The 21,139-nt window shown below is 43.5% G+C and overlaps 1 non-coding gene across 1 annotated transcript; it reads right to left on the bottom strand.

The window, feature by feature from the left end:
• Positions 1-10,584: 10,584 nt before the first annotated feature.
• Trnat-ugu (transfer RNA threonine (anticodon UGU)) lies at positions 10,585-10,658 on the bottom strand. The gene has a single exon. It is a non-coding gene; the product is annotated as a tRNA-Thr (tRNA).
• Between the last annotated feature and the right edge of the window lie 10,481 nt (positions 10,659-21,139).

Genomic DNA, 21,139 nt, shown 5'->3' with positions numbered 1-21,139 from the left:
ATAATATTAAAGGCAAAAATACCAGCACATATACAAAAAAAGTAAATCAAATTTCCAGAAACAAATTCAGAAAAGAGTTCTTACAGGTATTGGATACGATAGATCTGATATAAGAAGTTACGAAGACGCCATCCAACAATGGGCAACCCAGAGGAAACGATAGCGGAGAAAAAAGTTTCGAGTCACAATTATCCGGAAGGTCACAACAATGAACGAAATTATGTCCCCAGAGACAAGCGCAATGGAAATATGAATTATGCACCAAACCATGGCTTTAGCAAGAGGAAGCTAATGGGTTATGGATACAACAGTAACCACAACAGTAGCAGCAGAATAGACTTAGTAAGCAGAACTGGGATAATTCAGTTCGAATGCGAGAAGTATAAGATAATAACGATCGTCCATCCATGTCAGGTTCGGCAATCTAATCTCGACTGTGTTGACCCCCAAAACGACGTTATCGAAATTCTGGAACAATGCTGGTACCCACCTCTCCTGTTAACAATTGCAGGATTCTGGGAGTGACGGGCACCAGATCTCGAAGCATCAAGTGACAGGGCTGGATTCACTTTGACTAAGAAATTCACCAATATTATGTGCATTCCTGGTTGCAGACTTTTTGATAATGATGAGGATGTAGTTCTTCCACCAAAGGGGTGAAGTGATCGACCTACATACAGGAGTATACTACTTGAATATCGACGGCATAAAGGTAGAGGTAGAATTGCAAATAACTACCAAAACCTATGGTAAATATTGCCAGGGCACGAAGATTCAAACACTAAATAGTTGGTTCGGTTATATAAATTGGCATCTCCCTGAATCGGTTACTGTGACCGATATTAAGGAATAGATAATTCGAAAACCAACAGAATCTGCAACCGCTCAACAATGCAATGATTTTAGGAGTGTGTTACAAAAATATGCAATGGTGTTTGACGGTAGACCTGGTTTAACCCGAGATTTTAAGTTTCACATAACACCATTTCTCGTGTCTCATGATCAAAGAGAGCTGTCGTCAGTAGGGAAACTCGAAAAACGCTAGAATGGGAAATCTTTGTGCATCTGCTCGCCCATACCCCAGTTCGCTACTAGCAGTAGCGAAGTAAGGGAGCGACGTCCAGTTCGTAATTGATGCTACGGCAACAAACATAATCAGAATACCCGTCCGGACTAGACCCAAAAACATGGAGACGCAAATACAGAGATTTAACGCCGTGCAGTACATATTCTTTTGATGAACAAAAAAATTGAAATGAGCGTACGACATTGTGGGTCGAGAGTCCCCCATTTGGGAAAGTTCGGCTGCCGAGGGCACGTTCTTATTGCATTCGACGCCACATTGGACTACTTGCGCGTCAGAGATGGGGATGAAATGATGATGATCACAACACAACACCCAGTCCTGAGCGGAGAAAATCTCCTGCCCCAGTCGGGAATCGAACCCGAGCCCTTTGGCGTGGCATTGCGCCTCGCTGGCCACTCAGCTAACGGGGCCGGACTTCCGATGAACGAATACGAAAATTGATCATGCATTTAATTCTACAACCTCAAGCTCTTAAACAATCAATGGCGTAGTTTAAGAGGTGAAGTGTCAGCTCCCAATCCTTCATAAAATAGTCTGAAACTTTTGGTCCACAACTGAAAACTATTTGTTCATATTTCAAAATTTTTGGTACGTATTTGTAAATTTCTCGGTTTGTTTTTAAAATTTTCGGCCCATACTTCAAAAAACTTGCTTCATAGCTTGCGACTCATTCGTAGCCTTACGCCTTCGTGGGAATTATTCGTTCTCGGTACGTTAGCTGCCTCCAAATCAGCCAATGTTTCTTCTTCATGTTCCATTACCAACAGACCACTATTTTCTACTATAGAACTTGACTTTCCTACACGATTATCGACCGTTACATAACTCCAGGAAATTCGATAGCAATAGGTGTTTCGAAACATTGTCTCTTCCTAACTCGGCGGGCTCCATCACTTCTACTTACGCAACACCACTACATATGCAACTACGTAAAATGTTTTTGAATTTCCCTTATCCCTTATTTACTGCCTACTGTCTCTTTTTTATTTTTTAAATCAGATTTCATCTGCTTTCACGCTGCAGCTTAGTGTTTACATACGGATACTATGATATAAACTCTGATTACCAAGGGTGATTCTAGAAGTCGGTCAAGGGTGAGGGGCTAATGGGTGGGAGGGGTTGGGGGAATGGAATATCGCTTAACAAAAGGAGAGTTAGGGTCCTCCACCGACAAAATTGTAAAATTTGGTTTTGCTTAAAATAGTTTTTGGTAACTGTTTTGGAGTTCAGGGAAAAAATGTGTATTAATAAATAATTAGACTCCCGTATTAAGTTAAATGATATTTATTGGTTTAAATAGTAAGCTATTTTCCGCCCTTACTCTTTTGTTAGAATGTGTTTGAAATACATTGCAATCTATATTGCCTCATAATTATAAAAAAAAAAAGATGGAATCTGTCGGAGAAATATATTCGCTGATTTCTGAAGTGATTTTATTCAGTATAATATGATACTCCATTGGGGGGGGGGGGAGGGGACAAACAAATTAATACACTCTGCCTAAGAAAGAGTCTACTACACCTACACTCAACCTAAAACAAAGATAAAACTTTACAAAAGACCGTAGGTATGCATGTGCTGGTAACGCCTGCCGCGAGCGATGGTGGGAAGCTAATGACGGTACAGCTGATTTTTGAAGTCAATAAGAATGATATTTTAGGTTCAGTCGCGGGAGAAATAAATACTGCATCTTAATATAGCATCCTTTAGCACAGTCCGTATCGCAGTTCGACGGAACTGAAGTTTCGCAGAGTGTGACGGGTACACAATGCACGTTATACGTAATTGAACACAAGTGTTACCATCGTTATATTATTGCGGATGTGGCCTGTAATGCAACGAAATAACACTCTATCTTTATGGTGCCTGGGTACCATTTTTTTATATTTACGAAACGTCATGTATTACTTCCCGCACCCGGGTTCCCGGGTTCGATTCCCGGCGGGGTCAGGGATTTTCTCCGCCTCGTGATGACTGGGTGTTGTGTAATGTCCTTAGGTTAGTTAGGTTTAAGTAGTTCTAAGTTCTAGGGGACTGATGAGCATAGATGTTAAGTCCCATAGTGCTCCGGTCATTAGAACCGTCATGTATTACCAGGCCCCCACAACCGCACAAGTGGTCGACTGTGAAGAGCGGACAAATTGAATAGCTGGCCGGCGGCCATTAGAGTGGTAAACTGACGCGCGGATTTCGAATGTTTATACATCGCTTTTGGTTACAAAATGCCTTCCCTAGAGTTAGGTCAAAAACATAACGTCTCATTTAAATACGTTACTACAATATACACTCCTGGAAATGGAAAAAAGAACACATTGACACCGGTGTGTCAGACCCACCATACTTGCTCCGGACACTGCGAGAGGGCTGTACAAGCAATGATCACACGCACGGCACAGCGGACACACCAGGAACCGCGGTGTTGGCCGTCGAATGGCGCTAGCTGCGCAGCATTTGTGCACCGCCGCCGTCAGTGTCAGCCAGTTTGCCGTGGCATACGGAGCTCCATCGCAGTCTTTAACACTGGTAGCATGCCGCGACAGCGTGGACGTGAACCGTATGTGCAGTTGACGGACTTTGAGCGAGGGCGTATAGTGGGCATGCGGGAGGCCGAATTGCTCAACACGTGGGGCGTGAGGTCTCCACAGTACATCGATGTTGTCGCCAGTGGTCGGCGGAAGGTGCACGTGCCCGTCGACCTGGGACCGGACCGCAGCGACGCACGGATGCACGCCAAGACCGTAGGATCCTACGCAGTGCCGTAGGGGACCGCACCGCCACTTCCCAGCAAATTAGGGACACTGTTGCTCCTGGGGTATCGGCGAGGACCACTCGCAACCGTCTCCATGAACCTGGGCTACGGTCCCGCACACCGTTAGGCCGTCTTCCACTCACGCCCCAACATCGTGCAGCCCGCCTCCAGTGGTGTCGTGACAGGCGTGAATGGAGGGACGAATGGAGACGTGTCGTCTTCAGCGATGAGAGTCGCTTCTGCCTTGGTGCCAATGATGGTCGTATGCGTGTTTGGCGCCGTGCAGGTGAGCGCCACAATCAGGACTGCATACGACCGAGGCACACAGGGCCAACACCCGGCATCATGGTGTGGGGAGCGATCTCCTACACTGGCCGTACACCACTGGTGATCGTCGAGGGGACACTGAGTAGTGCACGGTACATCCAAACCGTCATCGAACCCATCGTTCTACCATTCCTAGACCGGCAAGGGAACTTGCTGTTCCAACAGGACAATGCACGTCCGCATGTATCTCGTGCCACCCAACGTGCTCTAGAAGGTGTAAGTCAAATACCCTGGCCAGCAAGATCTCCGGATCTGCCCCCCATTGAGCATATTTGGGACTGGATGAAGCGTCGTCTCACGCGGTCTGCACGTCCAGCACGAACGCTGGTCCAACTGAGGCGCCAGGTGGAAATGGCATGGCAAGCCGTTCCACAGGACTACATCCAGCATCTCTACGATCGTCTCCATGGGAGAATAGCAGCCTGCATTGCTGCGAAAGGTGGATATACACTGTACTAGTGCCGACATTGTGCATGCTCTGTTGCCTGTGTCTATGTGCCTGTGGTTCTGTCAGTGTGATCATGTGATGTATCTGACCCCAGGAATGTGTCAATAAAGTTTCCCCTTTCTGGGACAATGATTTCGCGGTGTTCTTATTTCAATTTCCAGGAGTGTAGTTTTTAATTTATGAACAAACAGCAACTAGTCACTGTTTATGAATTTATGTTACGTAGTACATGGAATCTGCCGTAGCTAAAAGTTATGCACTGGATCCCTAGCATTTTTCGTAGTTCATTTACGATAGATGTACGCAAAATGTATAAAAATACTCGAAGATTTGCCCACTATGTTAATAGATATTTTATGACTCTACCTTGCTTTAGATTTTATGACGAAAAGTGCGTTATATATGGCGTAGTGCTTTGGGAACTCACGACCAAATTATCAAGTTTCAACCTAACCTAGACCATGAAAACACTACCGATCAGCCAACTACAACAAACAAGACTTCAGGTAGGCATCCAGTATCGCATTAGTCACAATATTTACTTTCGAAGATGTACACTTCAGTTTATATGTGTGGTTTTTTCATATAATAAATAAAACTCAACAACTGCTCCATCGAGAGAAGTTGTGAAATCAGATTACAATTGCACACATTCAGTTGCATTTTATAACGATAAAAAGCCTGCTAACTCAAACTTCGTGTTGCTTGCAACTTAACTTTTATAGTTAAAATAAAATGTGGTTCACAAAGAAACATTTTTCTTCTGCTGTATACAGTCTGGAAAACGAAAGATGGATGGAACAGCATCATCTTTCAGCTTTCTGCGATTTACGTAATTTTCAAGGAAACAACTTTCTTCAAAATGATCGGAACGTATAAAATGGTATTCTGTCGGTCGGAAATCTTGCCTCCTGACAGCGTGTAACCATTTTTGTAACAGCTGTGGTTTTGAGAAAGGAAACCTGCAAATGTATGCACAGACATTATGCTAATACCGTGTTACAAAAACATTTACTAAGCAAGTGCACTGACATACAAAACAACTTAAAATATCCACATACCTGTGAAATGTAATATTCGTTCCTTTCTCGAATTTATTTATACAATTAATCACTGCACAACTCTTCAACATTGTACTTCTTTTGATTGGAACGTACAGACAGTAGAATTACGAGTAACAAATACTGTATGTACGCCCCAACAAATATACAACGTTGAATCAAGGTCTTCATAAACAACAGTACTACACAACACATCAGACTACAACCACTATAATGGCGTCCAGCCGAAGGTTCAAATTATCCCGTGACTGCAGCGCCATCAGTGAGTCTAGTTATTTTTTACAAGGTCTTTGTCTATTACAGGTGTGTGCACACGTTTCAGGATCCTTAAACGTCACTTTAGGGTTAACTGTAAAATGCCTGAACCTTTCATCATTCACGGCATTTTGTGCCATCCCTGTTTAAGTCTTATATGTGCCACCTCTATAAAATAGGAAACAGTGTCGTGTTCTAAAAATATGGTGAAGAGTGAAATGAAAGCCAGTACAGTGCGTCCACAGCATACAAAATGTATAAGGAATAGTAGATGAAAATGTTTGCTTTGGATAAACTCATCAAACTCTTTGGTGTAACAAACATACAAAGCACCACCAGAGAGAAAACTGACCAACTCTCTTTTGTCTCGCTGTACGAGAAGAAAGTTGTTGTGTAATAGCACCTCTGACGCTTACTAATTGTAAAGCGAAAACGTATGTATTGTATTTCTTTGTATTTAATTTCAGAATGTAATACAATAGTTGAAATATTAACCTGCTTTGTCTCGTTCTGAAAAGTTCCTCTCCTTGAATTATTAAGTAAATATGTAACAGTTTTCTAACGGCCATAAGCCATTGGAGATCATTGCTGGATCGCGGCCGTAAGTCGCTTATACCTTTATATTTACGTAATAAATTGGGCGCTTCACCTGCCTTCTTCAATAATGTTTCAGGAATAAAAATCATTAGAATATTTAGTCTTTTAATGATACCATAAAACGTGAGTGCCCAGGAATAATTTTACTTATTGTTTACGTAATAAAATGTTCTGACTTGATCGATTTCGCTTCACGAGATCTGATAACAGTGAATTTTTTTATTAAAGAATTAACTTGAAGACAAATACTGAACACATAACCGAAGTCGAGTTTTTTTCATTCTGGATGCTCAAATACTAAGGATTACTTTATTACAATAATTTTTAATTACGTGACTATTTGTATTGGCAATTCCTCTCTATAATGTACGTTGTGTGTCGGGCAAACCCAAACAATTTCATACCATTGACATCACATACGCAAAGCTTTATCAGACATATTGGTCCGCAAGCTTAATTTTATAAACATTTCAAAATATTTTGCTCACGTAATGTCAAATCGTTAACAGTAACAGACGCAGAGCAATTTTCTGCGCTTTTTCACTGTATCCATTTCATTGTTTTCACACACCGAGTTGCTGTGGCGCGCATGTACGTAAATGATTATAGGCAATTCCGGTCGCGTAACTACCGACCAAGTAAGATCAATACGATCATTCATTCGTAAACATTATATATAAAGTAAATGCAAATAAAAATACACGAAGAGAGGGAAAGTCACTACAGTTTGCACAACTTTAAGCTGTCGGAAATTACTGTCTTTCCTGGAAGGATATACTATCAGATGATACTGAGCATTACCTTTTTTGTACGTCTGAAAAAATCGCTTGGTTTCCTCCGAAAAGCTATCTTCCTGTTTTTTTCCCTCTGCTGTATTTTCTTCTTACGAACACAGCTTCGTTGATCACCTCAGTGATTTCGTCGCCACTAAGCTTCTCAATCTCTTTGAGACACATTTTAATACAAACTTTTCTGCAGAAGCTTAAGCAATCAACGACTACATTCTTGAATAACTGCAGTTCATCGGTGATAAAAATTTCTGTCCTTTTCCATCTATAGACAAGTTAACTGTACAATTTTTTCGATACTCGCTTCCCGCAAACAAACAAATTGTTTTTGATTGCTGAAACTATCTCTGTGACCAGTCATTTGGCAGCTCCACTGCACTCCTCCTGTACGTTTCGTACGAGAAATAAGGCTCATATTCCCACCACATTTAGGACTCTTTCTATTCCTGACAATAAAACCGTGAGAGACACACCACCTAGATACACTGCCTGCGTGTTTCATAAGGACAAGGTCCCTTAAGCGAACTCGTTTGGAGATATGACTGAAAACACAACGGAGTGAACTCAGATTATCCGCTCAAAAGAGGCTGAAGTCCTCTGTTTCGGTATTTCTCATTGGCTACTTACAAGAATACCATATATAACATTAACATCTATTATTGCCTTCTAATGTGACTATTGACTAACAAAGTCAGCCTAGAAAATAAATACGTTACATCTGTGAAAATATTTACGCTTCGATAAAAGTTTTCTTTTGGGTGGCACCACATAAGCTCCGTTACAAAGCCCCACTCGATGTGGTCCGATCAGAGAAGTCAGTGTGGCACATACTAAAGGTAGCAATGGAAGTTAACAATACTACCTGCTTATCACTGCCAATGCTTTTAAAGGAGTTACACCCTTACACACACTGCGAGCTACGCTGCAGATCCGTCGGTCACCAAAACCAGTTTTTCTGCTTTCATATACGTTGGCTTCGTCAACTCACAACCAGACAGTTGCCTTCCAACCTAACCTAGGCCTTGGGCTTGACTATAGATCAGTGTATCACTAAAACCGGTTTTTCTGCATTTACATTCTGCTTTTACATTCACAAACAAGCTGTAGCTTTCGAACCTAACCTAGACCGCGGGCTACACTCTCATCACAACCAGTTTTTCAATGCTGCATTCGTTTGTTTCGCCATCTCACAACCATACTATCGCCTCCATACTTAACCTAGACGTCGGCGTATGCTACAGGTCAGTCTGTCTCCACAACCCGTTTTTCTGTCTCCATATTCGTTGACTTCGCCAGCTCACAGCCAAACTATTACCTTCCAAACTAACGTAGGCCTCCGCTTACTGTAAAAATCAGTACGTCACCACAACCAGTTTTTCTGCTTACACATTCGTTGGCTTCGCCAGCTTACGACCAATCTGTCGACTTCGCACCCAATCTAGAATCCTTAAGCTACAACTAATAATAGAAACGACAACAGTAAAAAATGGCCATATACACAACGCATGTAATTCGTCTCTCATCGGAACAAAAATTCGCTTTTGAATATAAATTACTTCCTATCAGACTTCCGCAAAACAGAAATGTCCGTATTAAGTGTTTCGACATAAAAATGTCGCACTGTCTATATACTTTGATAACTGATACGCCAAGATACAATAAAAGCATAAAATTAATAAGGGCTGCCTCTTAAATGAGAAGAATTCGTAGCAGTCCGTCACCTATACAACATTTCACATTTCAGAATGAATTATTTGCAGGCGAGTGATGTGAATCAGGACGTAAGTGACGTGATTTCCGTTTGATACTCACTGAAATTTGAGGAACGAGCTGTCGTCAGAGCAACGAACGCCAGGGAGACAATGGGGAAGAGTCGCATTCCCATCTTTGCTGAGGTGGTGTCCCTACAGCTGGCGGTCAGCGACTGGCGTGTTCTCTTATCGTCGCTCCATATACACGTCGTCACGCAATACTCTCTGCGCTTACCGGCACTCCTGAACCATCATGACAACGGAGACACGATCCTGACGCCAACTCTGATTACAATGAAATATAAACTTGTTACAGTGCGTTTTAATCGCATCTACCAAGAACAATTACAAACTAATAAAGTGAAGAAGGCGCCGTTGTGATTGTGCCCCAGAAATTGATCCAAAATACAACGCTCTTCATCCAAGCACACTTCTCTCTACGTACTTATAACTGGAATTTGCTCAGTATTCGTTCATTACGGAAACGTTTCATTTCCCAGTTTCTTTGTAAATATGTGATCTGTCTACAACGGACTTCGACAAAACACTCTGCAAAATCAGGTACTGTGAGGAGTGAGAAATTTTAAAGTTAGTGTGAGATGAGCTGATATCACATTGCTTCGCTGTCTAACTTCACTCTGCAAGCGGTTTAGTATTAGCCATCACTGTGACATCGCATAAGCCACACGTGCAAAATGACGTAAACAGTGAGGAAATGACCCCCCATGGTTGTCTATGGATGTGATCAATCCGTAGTTCCGTGAGCTGAAAACTGTAGTAAATAACGTTATAATGTTATCAAAAGTGTGGAACGTACGTTAAACACAATGTCGCCAGTCTGCTTGCATAAAGCGTTGGAGGGATTTGTGGGGACTCTTAAATCCATTAGTAGGAGGCACGACGACATACTCCTAATCGTGACAGCAAGATTTACACAGACAATCAAACTGTTAAATGCCTAATCGCTTGGAGAGTATGACGTAAACAGCGAGCTCCACGCTGTGTTAAATTACAGTAAAGGTGATGCAAGCGCTATGAAGCCATGAATATTGTTACCAAAGAACTTAATGGTGAATGGGAAGGCGAAGGAGTGACCTAACCGAAGAACATCCAGAAGAATAGTTAATTAGAAGAGACTCCAGGTTTTATTATGGCTTAAAATGCAATAGAGGTACCAGAGTACATGGTGTTTATAAGTTAGTTATACAAACGTCACCTTTAATTGTGAGAAAGCTAAATAAATTACAGAAATATTTAATGCAGCACTGAATGCAATGTATTTTAAAATTATATTTGCAGATGTTCAACGTGTCTACCTTTTGTAAGACGACTAACGACACATCTTTAATCAGTTTCCTTTCAAATCCTACGACGCAAGTATTGACGTATGGTGGCAACTGCTTGTGGTATCCTTGGTCTTAGCTCGTAGATGTTTCGCGAAAATGCAGGAACAAATACTTTGAACCTCAGCTGCCGACAAGTGTTATTGATATACCTCGATGTGGACAGCTGAAAAATGTGTGCCCCGACCGGGACTCGAACCCGGGATCTCCTGCTTACATGGCAGACGCTCTATCCATCTGAGCCACCGAGGACACAGATCAATAGCGCGACTGCAAGGACTTATCCCTTGCACGCTTCCCGTGAGACTCACATTCCCAACTGTCCACAATTCTACATATGTATTGTACCTTATAGACATTTGCCCACTCATTACTCGCGCACGCTTTGGCGATTCCCGTAAGAGTTTGGGCAACCTGTGCGCATTCGCACAGACGAAGGTCAGTGGCTGGGTAGCCTATAACTATATATACGAAGACAGTAACTTGTTCTCGAAAGAACAGTTACTGTTGATGACCGTGCAGCTTTTCCCTGGAATAAATGATGACTAACTGAAAACCTCAGCTGACGACAGGAGGTTTTCAGTTAGTCATCATTTATTCCAGGGAAAAGCTGCACGGTCATCAACAGTAACTGTTCTTTCGAGAACAAGTTACTGTCTTCGTATAACAAATACTTTGTTTTTGTAGTAACCCCATACACAGAAGTCCATTGAACTTATAGACACTGGACTCGCATTCGGGAGGACGACGGTTCAATCCCGCGTCCGGCCATCTTGATTTAGGTTTTCCGTGATTTCTCTAAATAGCTCCAGGCAAATGCCGGGATGGTTCCTCTGAAAGGGCACGGCCGACTTCCTTCCCAATCTTTCCCTAATCCGATGAGACCGATGACCACGCTGTCTGGTCTCCTTCCCCAAACCAACCAACCATTGAACTTAAATAAAGTGCTTGTGGGGCGAGGGTATTGTTCCTTTACGTTCAATCTAAGTCTACACATCCCTACGGAGATACGTGACACCGTCAAGATTATAATGTGATGGCGCGCCATCTTGCTGGAAAATTTCTGCGACCATATCCAGTTGTAACTGAGGCGTTAGATAATGTTCGAGTATGTCCAGGTACAATATGCCAATTGCTGTTGTCTCGGCAAAAAACAAAGGACCGGAAATCTTGTTCCTGCATACGCCGCCATACATTTACTTTAGTTGACTTCTGCACGTGTAAGATTATGTGACGTGGTTTCTGCTCACACCATATCCGAACGTTATGCAGATTTACTTTACCGCTCGTTTTGAAGGTGGCTTCGTCGCTTAACACAACTTTATTAGGAGAATCATCTTCAGTCTGCATTTTATTAGACATTTCTGCACAAATCGCAGTTCGTTTTTATTTATCACTTTATCCTAAAGCTTGCAACTGTTCCAATTTGCATGGTTTGAATGGCAGGAGTTTCTGTAATATCTTCCACACTGTAACACTAGACACATTCAATTTTAAGCTGGCACTTCCCGTTGATTTACCCAGACTACGATGTAAGACTGCCGAACACGTTCAGTTGCCGCGTCAGAAACTGCTGGTCGCTCACGATTGTACCAGTTAACAATAATTTGTCTTTGTGGTGGTGACTTGAAAAATTTTGTCCTGAATTGTCTCTGAGCTTTTGTAGCGGATTTGGATTCATGAATCCATAAACTACACTGCGCACTCTCTGCACCGTTATGCGATTCCATGATGACTATTGGAATAACTCATTTGAGCATACCACCTAACGGGAACGTTGGGAGTTAACAGTGTTAGGCGGGAAGAAGACTTGAAGATATACTGCAGTCAGTGGTCTTTCAAACATTTTGTAAGTTATTTATCCTTTTCACGACCAGAGGTTACTTTTGCATAAACTAATTTTTATCTGGCTTGTTGTTAGTCCGTATATACCCAACAAATAGCGCTGCTTTAGGGCCGAACGAGTTCGTCAAACCACCACGCTGTACAAACTCAACTGCCCACGAATCAAGTGCTCAGTGTACAGCCAATAGGTATTGATTGCTGCCAAAACTATCCGGTTTGGAGCAGAGCACGTCGTGTCTTCATAGAACAAAATTAATCTGAGATATTAAGGTTATACAGGGTGTGCGAAAAAGACTTTCCCTGATTACATAAATTGATAACTCAGGCTAGAAGTAAGACACAAATATGAAACTTGTGTCCAATTGTTTACAACTATCAAAGTTTTTTTTTCTGTTTTAGGTTCGCAGTACGTAAGTATCGGATGAGGTGCAGTGCCCAAGAAGCCATGTTAACCAATCAGGAGAAGGCACAGTGTGTCCTGAGGTAGCATGAGACACGATCACCAAACCACAGTGCAGAGACACTTCCAGACAACATTTGGAAGGAATCCACCTGATGTCAAGAGCATTAAAGCCTGGTATGAGAAGTTCAAGAACACAGGATCGGTTGCTGACCTTCCGAGGTCTGGTCGACCAAGAACCTCAGCAGACAGGGTGGAAGCTGTAAAGCAGTCTTTTCTGCGAAGTCCGAAGAAATCGGTGCGGAGGGCCTCACGTGAATTACAGATGCCAAAAAGCTCTCTCCATGACATTTTACACAAACGTTTATTGTTTCGTGCATACAAAGTGCAAATCGTTCAGGCCTTGTTGCCCAATGACAGTACACGTCGATATGACTTTGCGATCGAAATGCTATCACGTATTGAGGACGATGATGGTTATCCTCACGAATTTCCTTTTCCGACGAAGCGACCTTTTTTGTCAGTGGAGTAGTGAATCGCCATAATGTGCGCATTTGGGGTTCACAACCACCTCGCGAGGTCATGGAGTGCACCAGAGTCAGTCCAAAGGTGAATGTTTGGTGCGCGCTATTGCACGATCGAATTATCGGGCCATTCTCTTTCGCTGAGGCTACCATCACATCTGCAGTGTATCTCGACATGTTGAAACTGTATGCTGTTCCTCAGCTGCTTCAGTATCACCCCGATCTCTTGTTTCAGCAAGACGGTGCACCGACTCATTGCAATTTGGACGTCCGTGCCTATCTCGAAATGACCTTTCCTGGGCGATGGATTGGTCGTGATGGGCCAACGGTTTGGCCTCCACGCTCTCCTGACATAACCCCATTAAACTTCTTTTTATGGGGTTATGTCAAGGACGAGGTCTACCGAACTACGTGTACCAGATCTTGAAACCCTGCGGCGACGGATAACGACAGTCGTTGAATCGATCCCTCCAGTGATGTTGGCTAATGACGGAAATTGAATATCGCCTAGATGTGCTCCGTGCTACCAAGGGTGTTCATGTCGAAGTTGTGTGAAAAAAACTTTGATAGTTTGTACACAATTAGACACCGGTTTAATATTTGTATCTTACTTCTAGCCGGAGTTATCAATTTATGTAATCAGGGAAAAACTTTTCGAACACCCTGTACATTGTATCTAGTAGCCTCATCAGTGTTATCGTTCTTGCCCTTCCTCTTATGCTAACATGTGCTTTCGTTAAGCTTTCCGTCGATATTCCAGTCTTCCTCTAATCTTCCTAAACGGGTAGTGGGTGGTCTGGGTGAATGAGGCCGCCTCAAGGCCGACTAATGTCCGCAGGACGACCGATGCCTTCCAGCATCCACTGCAGGGAAGCTTATGTACGCTGGAACACCGCCTGAAGCATTATAAGCGGCAGGAAGAGATGGCCAATGAAAATAGTTACATTCTGCTTCTTATTCTGCTTTGCTGTAAGGCCTAAATGTTAAATAATTTCTTGGAGTGGTTTGGAGTTCGTGAAGTCAGGCAGTTTGCTGGCAGCCCTCGTAGGACTGAGGTGGCACATAGTGGGCGCTTTAGGGCAGAGTCTTTGTTTAGTAGTGCTTTTACTGAAATCGGCAATTAGTGATCCTTTGCGATCAGCAAAGTTACTTTTCCCGGACAGAGAGCCCACAATGAATTCGAAAGCACTTCACCTTCCGTAGGCGTGGGATTCGGCTTAGGAACTTGTATGTAGTCTGCATAGCGAATGGATATTACTTACGCTCTTAAATGATAGACTCTGTCGTTACCAAGTCTCACATAAATATTAACCTTCCATCAAAAGTGAGCAAGACACAAATTAAGAAAATGTAAACTGACTATTCTCAATTATGGTCATACAGGTATCCATACTTATATAACACAACGTAACATTTAGTTTAATATCTGTAACACCTTATTCTTGCCTGCTGGTTAGCCTTCATGTTGTTGAACCAAACTTAAATCCTCCTAAAGTACTTGATATTTGTCTGATAAGCAAAACAGAAACCTAAATTTATGCTTTGATGTTTGAAGTTGTTTTATTTCGCTGAAATGGGCTTGTAACACCACAGTATCGTGAACCCAGTAAATAAAATGTTGACCAGCCGCCGTATTGGATCTCTAGAGGTAAGGTACCGTCTGGGGTCCCAAAATAATTCACCAATACAAAATGTGTTTCTTTGTGAAAATCTACCACGAGCAAAAATGGTTTTGATGAAAAAACTGATTTGGATTAGACACAAAAATATTCAGATTACTATGTTCCATGTAGGCATTGTACTACACGTCATGGGTGTACGCATCTACTATGTGTTAGAATTATAGCTTCCGTCATGTTGGAAGGCGGCCCTATTTTCAGCCGTTCTGCGCATCCCTCACCATTAACTACTACTAGCCAATAAGATTCATTCTCTTTCGTAGGGGCTAGCCGCGACTTACAAACTGACTGCGGAATCTGTTTCCCACGTGTTGCGCTGTTGCTGTATTTTGCGACAATGCGGCTTCATTCACAGAGCGACCGAATTATTCATTCAGATGTTACTTTCTTGTAGCGTTACTGCTGTAAACGTGTATCTGTAAACGCTTTAGTGTGATTTCGTAAAGAAAACGTCATGTGACAGAAATAAACGTGAAGTTTCTCACAAGCAACTTTAGTTGTGTGTCTGTGGAGTATCTTCTTAGTCGTGCGACTGGTTTCGTGATTTCCTGTCAAAGATCAACGTACGCAGTAATTCACGGGAAATCATCGCGTAAAACATAAGTGATATTTGGCGTTTGCAAGGAAGTGTTATAGACGCTCCTCTGTTCCTGATCTAATGAACGATTTCGGAGACAATCTGAGCTGCCCTCTTAGACTGCATGCAGATAGTGCTGTGATTTACCGTCTCATAAAGTCATCAGAGATTTAAAAAAATAGAAAAGACTTAGCAAAGGTATCTGTATGGTGAGAAAAGTGGCAACTGACTCTAAATAATGAAAAGTCTGAAGTCATCCGCATGATTACTAAAAGGGATCCGTTAAATTCCGTTTACAGGATAAAAGACACGATTCTAAAGGCTGTAAATTCAACTAAACATTTAGGGATTACAATTACGAATAACTTAAAATGCTACTACCACATGGATGACGTTGTGTGGAAATCAAACCAAAGACTTCGATTTATTGGTAGAACAATGCAACAGTTCTTCTACGAGGTGCATTAAAGTTCTAAGGCCTCCGATTTTTTTTCTCTGGACTGGAAAGAGATAGAAACATGCGCATTGTTTTAAAATGAGGCTGCGTTCATTGTCAATACGTTTCAGAGACGGCAGCACCGTACGGCAGATGGAATTTTATCGCCAGCGGCGAGAATGAGAACTGTTTTAAGTACTTAAAATGGCGACGTTTTCCTTACTTGAACAGCGTGCAATCATTCGTTTTCTGAATTTGCGTGGTGTGAAACCAATTGAAATTCATCGACAGTTGAAGAAGACATGTGATGACGGAGTTATGGATGTATCGAAAGTGCGTTCGTGGGTGCGACAGTTATTGAAGGCAGAACATCGTGTGACAACAAACCGAAACAACCTCGGGCTCGCACAAGCCGGTCTGGCGACACGATCGAGAAAGTGGAGAGAATTGTTTTGGGGCATCGCCGAATGACTGTTGAACAGATCGCCTCCAGAGTTGGCATTTCTGTGGGTTCTGTGCACACAATCCTGCATGACGACCTGAAAATGCGAAAAGTGTCATCCAGGTGGGTGCCACGAATGCTGACGGACGACCACACGGCTGCGCATGTGGCATGTTGCCGAGCAATGTTGACGCGCAATGACAGCACGAATGAGACTTTCTTTTCGTCGGTTGTGACAATGGATGAGACGTGGATGCCATTTTTCAATCCAGAAACAAAGCGCCAGTCAGCTCAATGGAAGCACACAGATTCACCGCCACCAAAAAAATTTCGGGTAACTGCCAGTGCTGGAAAAATGATGGTGTCCATGATCTGGGACAGCGAGGGCGTAATCCTTACCCATTGTGTTCCAAAGGGCACTACGGTAACAGGTGCATCCTACGAAAATGTTTTGAAGAACAAATTCCTTCCTGCACTGCAACAAAAACGTCCGGAAGGGCTGCGCGTGTGATGTTTCACCAAGACAACGCACCCGCACATCGAGCTAACGTTACGCAACAGTTTCTTCGTGATAACAACTTTGAAGTGATTCCTCATGCTCCCTACTCACCTGACCTGGCTCCTAGTGACTTTGGCTTTTTCCAATAATGAAAGACACTCTCCGTGGCCGCACATTCACCAGCCGTGCTGCTATTGCCTCAGCGATTTTCCAGTGGTCAAAACAGACTCCTAAAGAAGCCCTCGCCGCTGCCATGCAATCATGGCGTCAGCGTTGTGAAAAATGTTTACGTCTGCAGGGCGATTACGTCGAGAAGTAACGCCAGTTTAATCGATTTCGGGTGAGTAGTTAATTAGAAAAAAATCGGAGGCCTTAGAACTTGAATGCACCTCGTAAAGAGATTACTTACTCCACATCAGATAGAACTGACCGAAAAAGGTCAAAGAAGGAAGCTCGTTTTGTATTTTTGCGAAGTAGGGGACAGACTGGAAGGGATACGATATGCGAATTGTGGCAATCATCAAAACCACTGCGGTTTTCTTTGTGGCAGGACTTTCTCATGAAATTTCAGTCACCAACTTTCTCCTCAGAGTGTGAAAATACTTTGTTGGCGTTCACCTACTTAGGGGGGAATGTTCATCATAATAAAATAAGAGAAATAAGAGTTCGCAAGGAAAGAAAAAAGGGTTCGTGTTTTCTGTGCGCTGTTCGAGAGGGGAACGGTAGAGAAACAGTTTTTGAAGGTGGTTCTGTAAACGCTCTCCCACGCACTTCATTGTGAACCGCAGAGTAATCATGTAGATGTAGATGCTTCACAAGCAGCCGAGGAGGTTTGCGTCCCGCATTTATAACTTCTTCAAATTTGAATCTGAAACCGATACTTCTATTTTTGAAATATTCAAGACTCAAGAACAAACTGCGGAAGCACGTGTCGGCAAGAGAACTGTACAGAGAATGGTAAACAAAAGTGTCGGTGCTGTACAGAGAATGGTAAACAAAAGCGTTGGAGCTGCAGAAAACACAGGAAATTTTGTTTTCGTGTCGCCTGATAATCATCGACATCGCTAGAAACTTGTAACACGAATAGTTTTGACAAAGTTGTTTTAAAGCGCTCCGTGTTTGAAACGTACATAAGAAGGGAATACCCAACATCACAAAAACTTGTTACAATAACGCTTCAGCAAATTGGCTTCAAAGGTAGCCCTTCGTCAATGTAAAGAATTTTAAAATACATTCGCTTTAAACAAAATGGTTCAAATGGCTCTGAGCACTATGGGACTTAACATCTGAGGTCATCAGTCCCCTAGAACTTAGAACTACTTAAACCTAACTAACCTAAGGACATCACACACATCCATGCCATGCGGTTCCGGACTGAACGCCTTTTTTTAATTTTTTTTTTATAAATTAAACTTTGTTTTTCATTTTGTTCGTTGTTGATCGTTGTGTTTGGTCGTTGCGGACGTCACATGACATCCAGTCTAGTTCGTTTTGTTGATCCTTTCACTCAGTTTTTTTATTACAGAGGCCAACCGGCTCTCTGACCGAACACGCTGAGCTACCGTGCTGGCATAGAACCGCTAGACCACCGCGGCCTGCCGTTTTAAACATGTTAAGAAAAGAGTTTCTAATTGAAAGAAGCGACATGGAAGCAGCACGAAGCACGCCTGTTACAAAGATGCACGACCCAAGAGGTGGAGGTGGTTCTACAGTGTATTACTTTGATGAAACATGGATGGATCAGAATCATTCCATGAATACATCCTGAAAAACGAGTGATGATACTGGTGGTTTTAAATTTCCCTTAGGAAAGGGTTCTCGCATACTTAACCTGCATGCTGGCTCTTCTTCTGATTTTGTTCCTGAGAGTAAACTTGTATTCAGGTGTAAGAAAAACAGTTGTGACTACCATTCGGAAATGAACGCTGTCGCTCTCAAGAAGTGATTCACAGAACTATTCTTGCCATACCTAGCTTCGAAGTCGGTCATTGTAATTACCGTGCCAGTTGTCATTCAGCTGTTACAGAAATGACCAAGTACGACCACCAGGAAAGGGGATATCGTGCTCTGGCGGAAAAATAAAAATATTCCGGACAGTAGAAGCCAGATTCGTGCTGAACTCTTGCAGCTCGTTAACTTTTAAAGTCATCGACACAACGTACAAATTTTACTTTCTTTTATGTGAATGTGGTCACACAGTTTTGCGTTTACTCACACACTACTGTCAGTATAATTCCATAGAATTTATTTGCGTGCAGGTTACGAGCGATGTGGGGGGAAAACAAAACATTCAAGATAGCAGACACAGAAAGGCTTGTGCTTGAAGCAATAGACAGCATCTCCCTTCAGCGTGACAAACTGTGTTTCAAAAATAAGACTTTCACAGGGAAGTGAAGATGGATGAAAGCCTTGAACATATCATCCTAGTTTTACTTGGTTCGGACATGGACACAGATAATAGACGGTATTACAGTGTAGACTTTGAAACAAAATAATGATCTTTCTTGGTTTTAAAGGTTCATGGTTTAAAAACGTTTTTGTCAACACATCAGTTGCATACACTGTGCATGAGAACTTCCTAGCTTTTATTGGTTAGGAATATGTAGCCTGTGAAGTATTCAGATATAATGTTCACCTCATTGCCCAAGGAGATGTTAAGCTTTTCGCAGTCTGATGTACACTCCTGGAAATTGAAATAAGAACACCCTGAATTCATTGTCCCAGGAAGGGGAAACTTTATTGACACATTCCTGGGATCAGACACATCACATGATCACACTGACAGAACCACAGGCACATAGACACAGGCAACAGAGCATGCACAATGTCGGCACTAGTACAGTGTATATCCACCTCTCGCAGCAATGCAGGCTGCTATTCTCCCAAGGAGACGATCGTAGAGATGCTGGATGTAGTCCTGTGGAACGGCTTGCCATGCCATTTCCACCTGGCGCCTCAGTTGGACCAGCGTTCGTGCTGGACGTGCAGACCGCGTGAGACGACGCTTCATCCAGTCCCAAACATGCTCAATGGGGGACAGATCCGGAGATCTTGCTGGCCAGGGTAGTTGACTTACACCTTCTAGAGCACGTTGGGTGGCACGGGATACATGCGGACGTGCATTGTCCTGTTGGAACAGCAAGTTCCCTTGTCGGTCTAGGAATGGTAGAACGATGGGTTCGATGACGGTTTGGATGTACCGTGCACTATTCAGTGTCCCCTCGACGATCACCAGTGGTGTACGGCCAGTGTAGGAGATCGCTCCCCACACCATGATGCCGGGTGTTGGCCCTGTGTGCCTCGGTCGTATGCAGTCCTGATTGTGGCGCTCACCTGCACGGCGCCAAACACGCATACGACCATCATTGGCACCAAGGCAGAAGCGACTCTCATCGCTGAAGACGACACGTCTCCATTCGTCCCTCCATTCACGCCTGTCGCGACACCACTGGAGGCGGGCTGCACGATGTTGGGGCGTGAGGGGAAGACGGCCTAACGGTGTGCGGGACCGTAGCCCAGCTTCATGGAGACGGTTTCGAATGGTCCTCGCCGATACCCCAGGAGCAACAGTGTCCCTAATTTGCTGGGAAGTGGCGGTGCGGTCCCCTACGGCACTGCATAGGATCCTACGGTCTTGGCGTGCATCCGTGCGTCGCTGCGGTCCGGTCCCAGGTCGACGGGCACGTGCACCTTCCGCCGACCACTGGCGACAACATCGATGTACTGTGGAGACCTCACGCCCCACATGTTGAGCAATTCGGCGGTACGTCCACCCGGCCTCCCGCATGCCCACTATACGCCCTCGCTCAAAGTCCGTCAACTGCACATACGGTTCACGTCCACGCTGTCGCGGCATGCTACCAGTGTTAAAGACTGCGATGGAGCTCCGTATGCCACGGCAAACTGGCTGACACTGACGGCGGCGGTGCACAAATGCTGCGCAGCTAGCGCCATTCGACGGCCAACACCGCGGTTCCTGGTGTGTCCGCTGTGCCGTGCGTGTGATCATTGCTTGTACAGCCCTCTCGCAGTGTCCGGAGCAAGTATGGTGGGTCTGACACACCGGTGTCAATGTGTTCTTTTTTCCATTTCCAAGAGTGTATTACTTGCGAGAATGTGGTTGGATAAATTCGTCAAAAATGCCAGTATTTCGACACGTAAATCCCTGTCGTTTTCATGGCACGAATTGGAAACTACCTTAAAATGAAAAGGACGATTACCTGTCGAGATATCGATCGTTTTCGAGGTTATCGGTCAGCATTCCGTCCAGTTATTCACAGAAGACGGTTAATTGTTAAAAATGGTTCAAATCGCTCTGAGCACTATGGGAC

This window comes from Schistocerca cancellata, chromosome 9, assembly GCF_023864275.1.
Source record: "Schistocerca cancellata isolate TAMUIC-IGC-003103 chromosome 9, iqSchCanc2.1, whole genome shotgun sequence".
NCBI classification, from domain to species: domain Eukaryota; kingdom Metazoa; phylum Arthropoda; class Insecta; order Orthoptera; family Acrididae; genus Schistocerca; species Schistocerca cancellata.
Note: the sequence above shows the minus strand (reverse complement) of the source record. Positions and strands in the feature narration are given on the sequence as shown.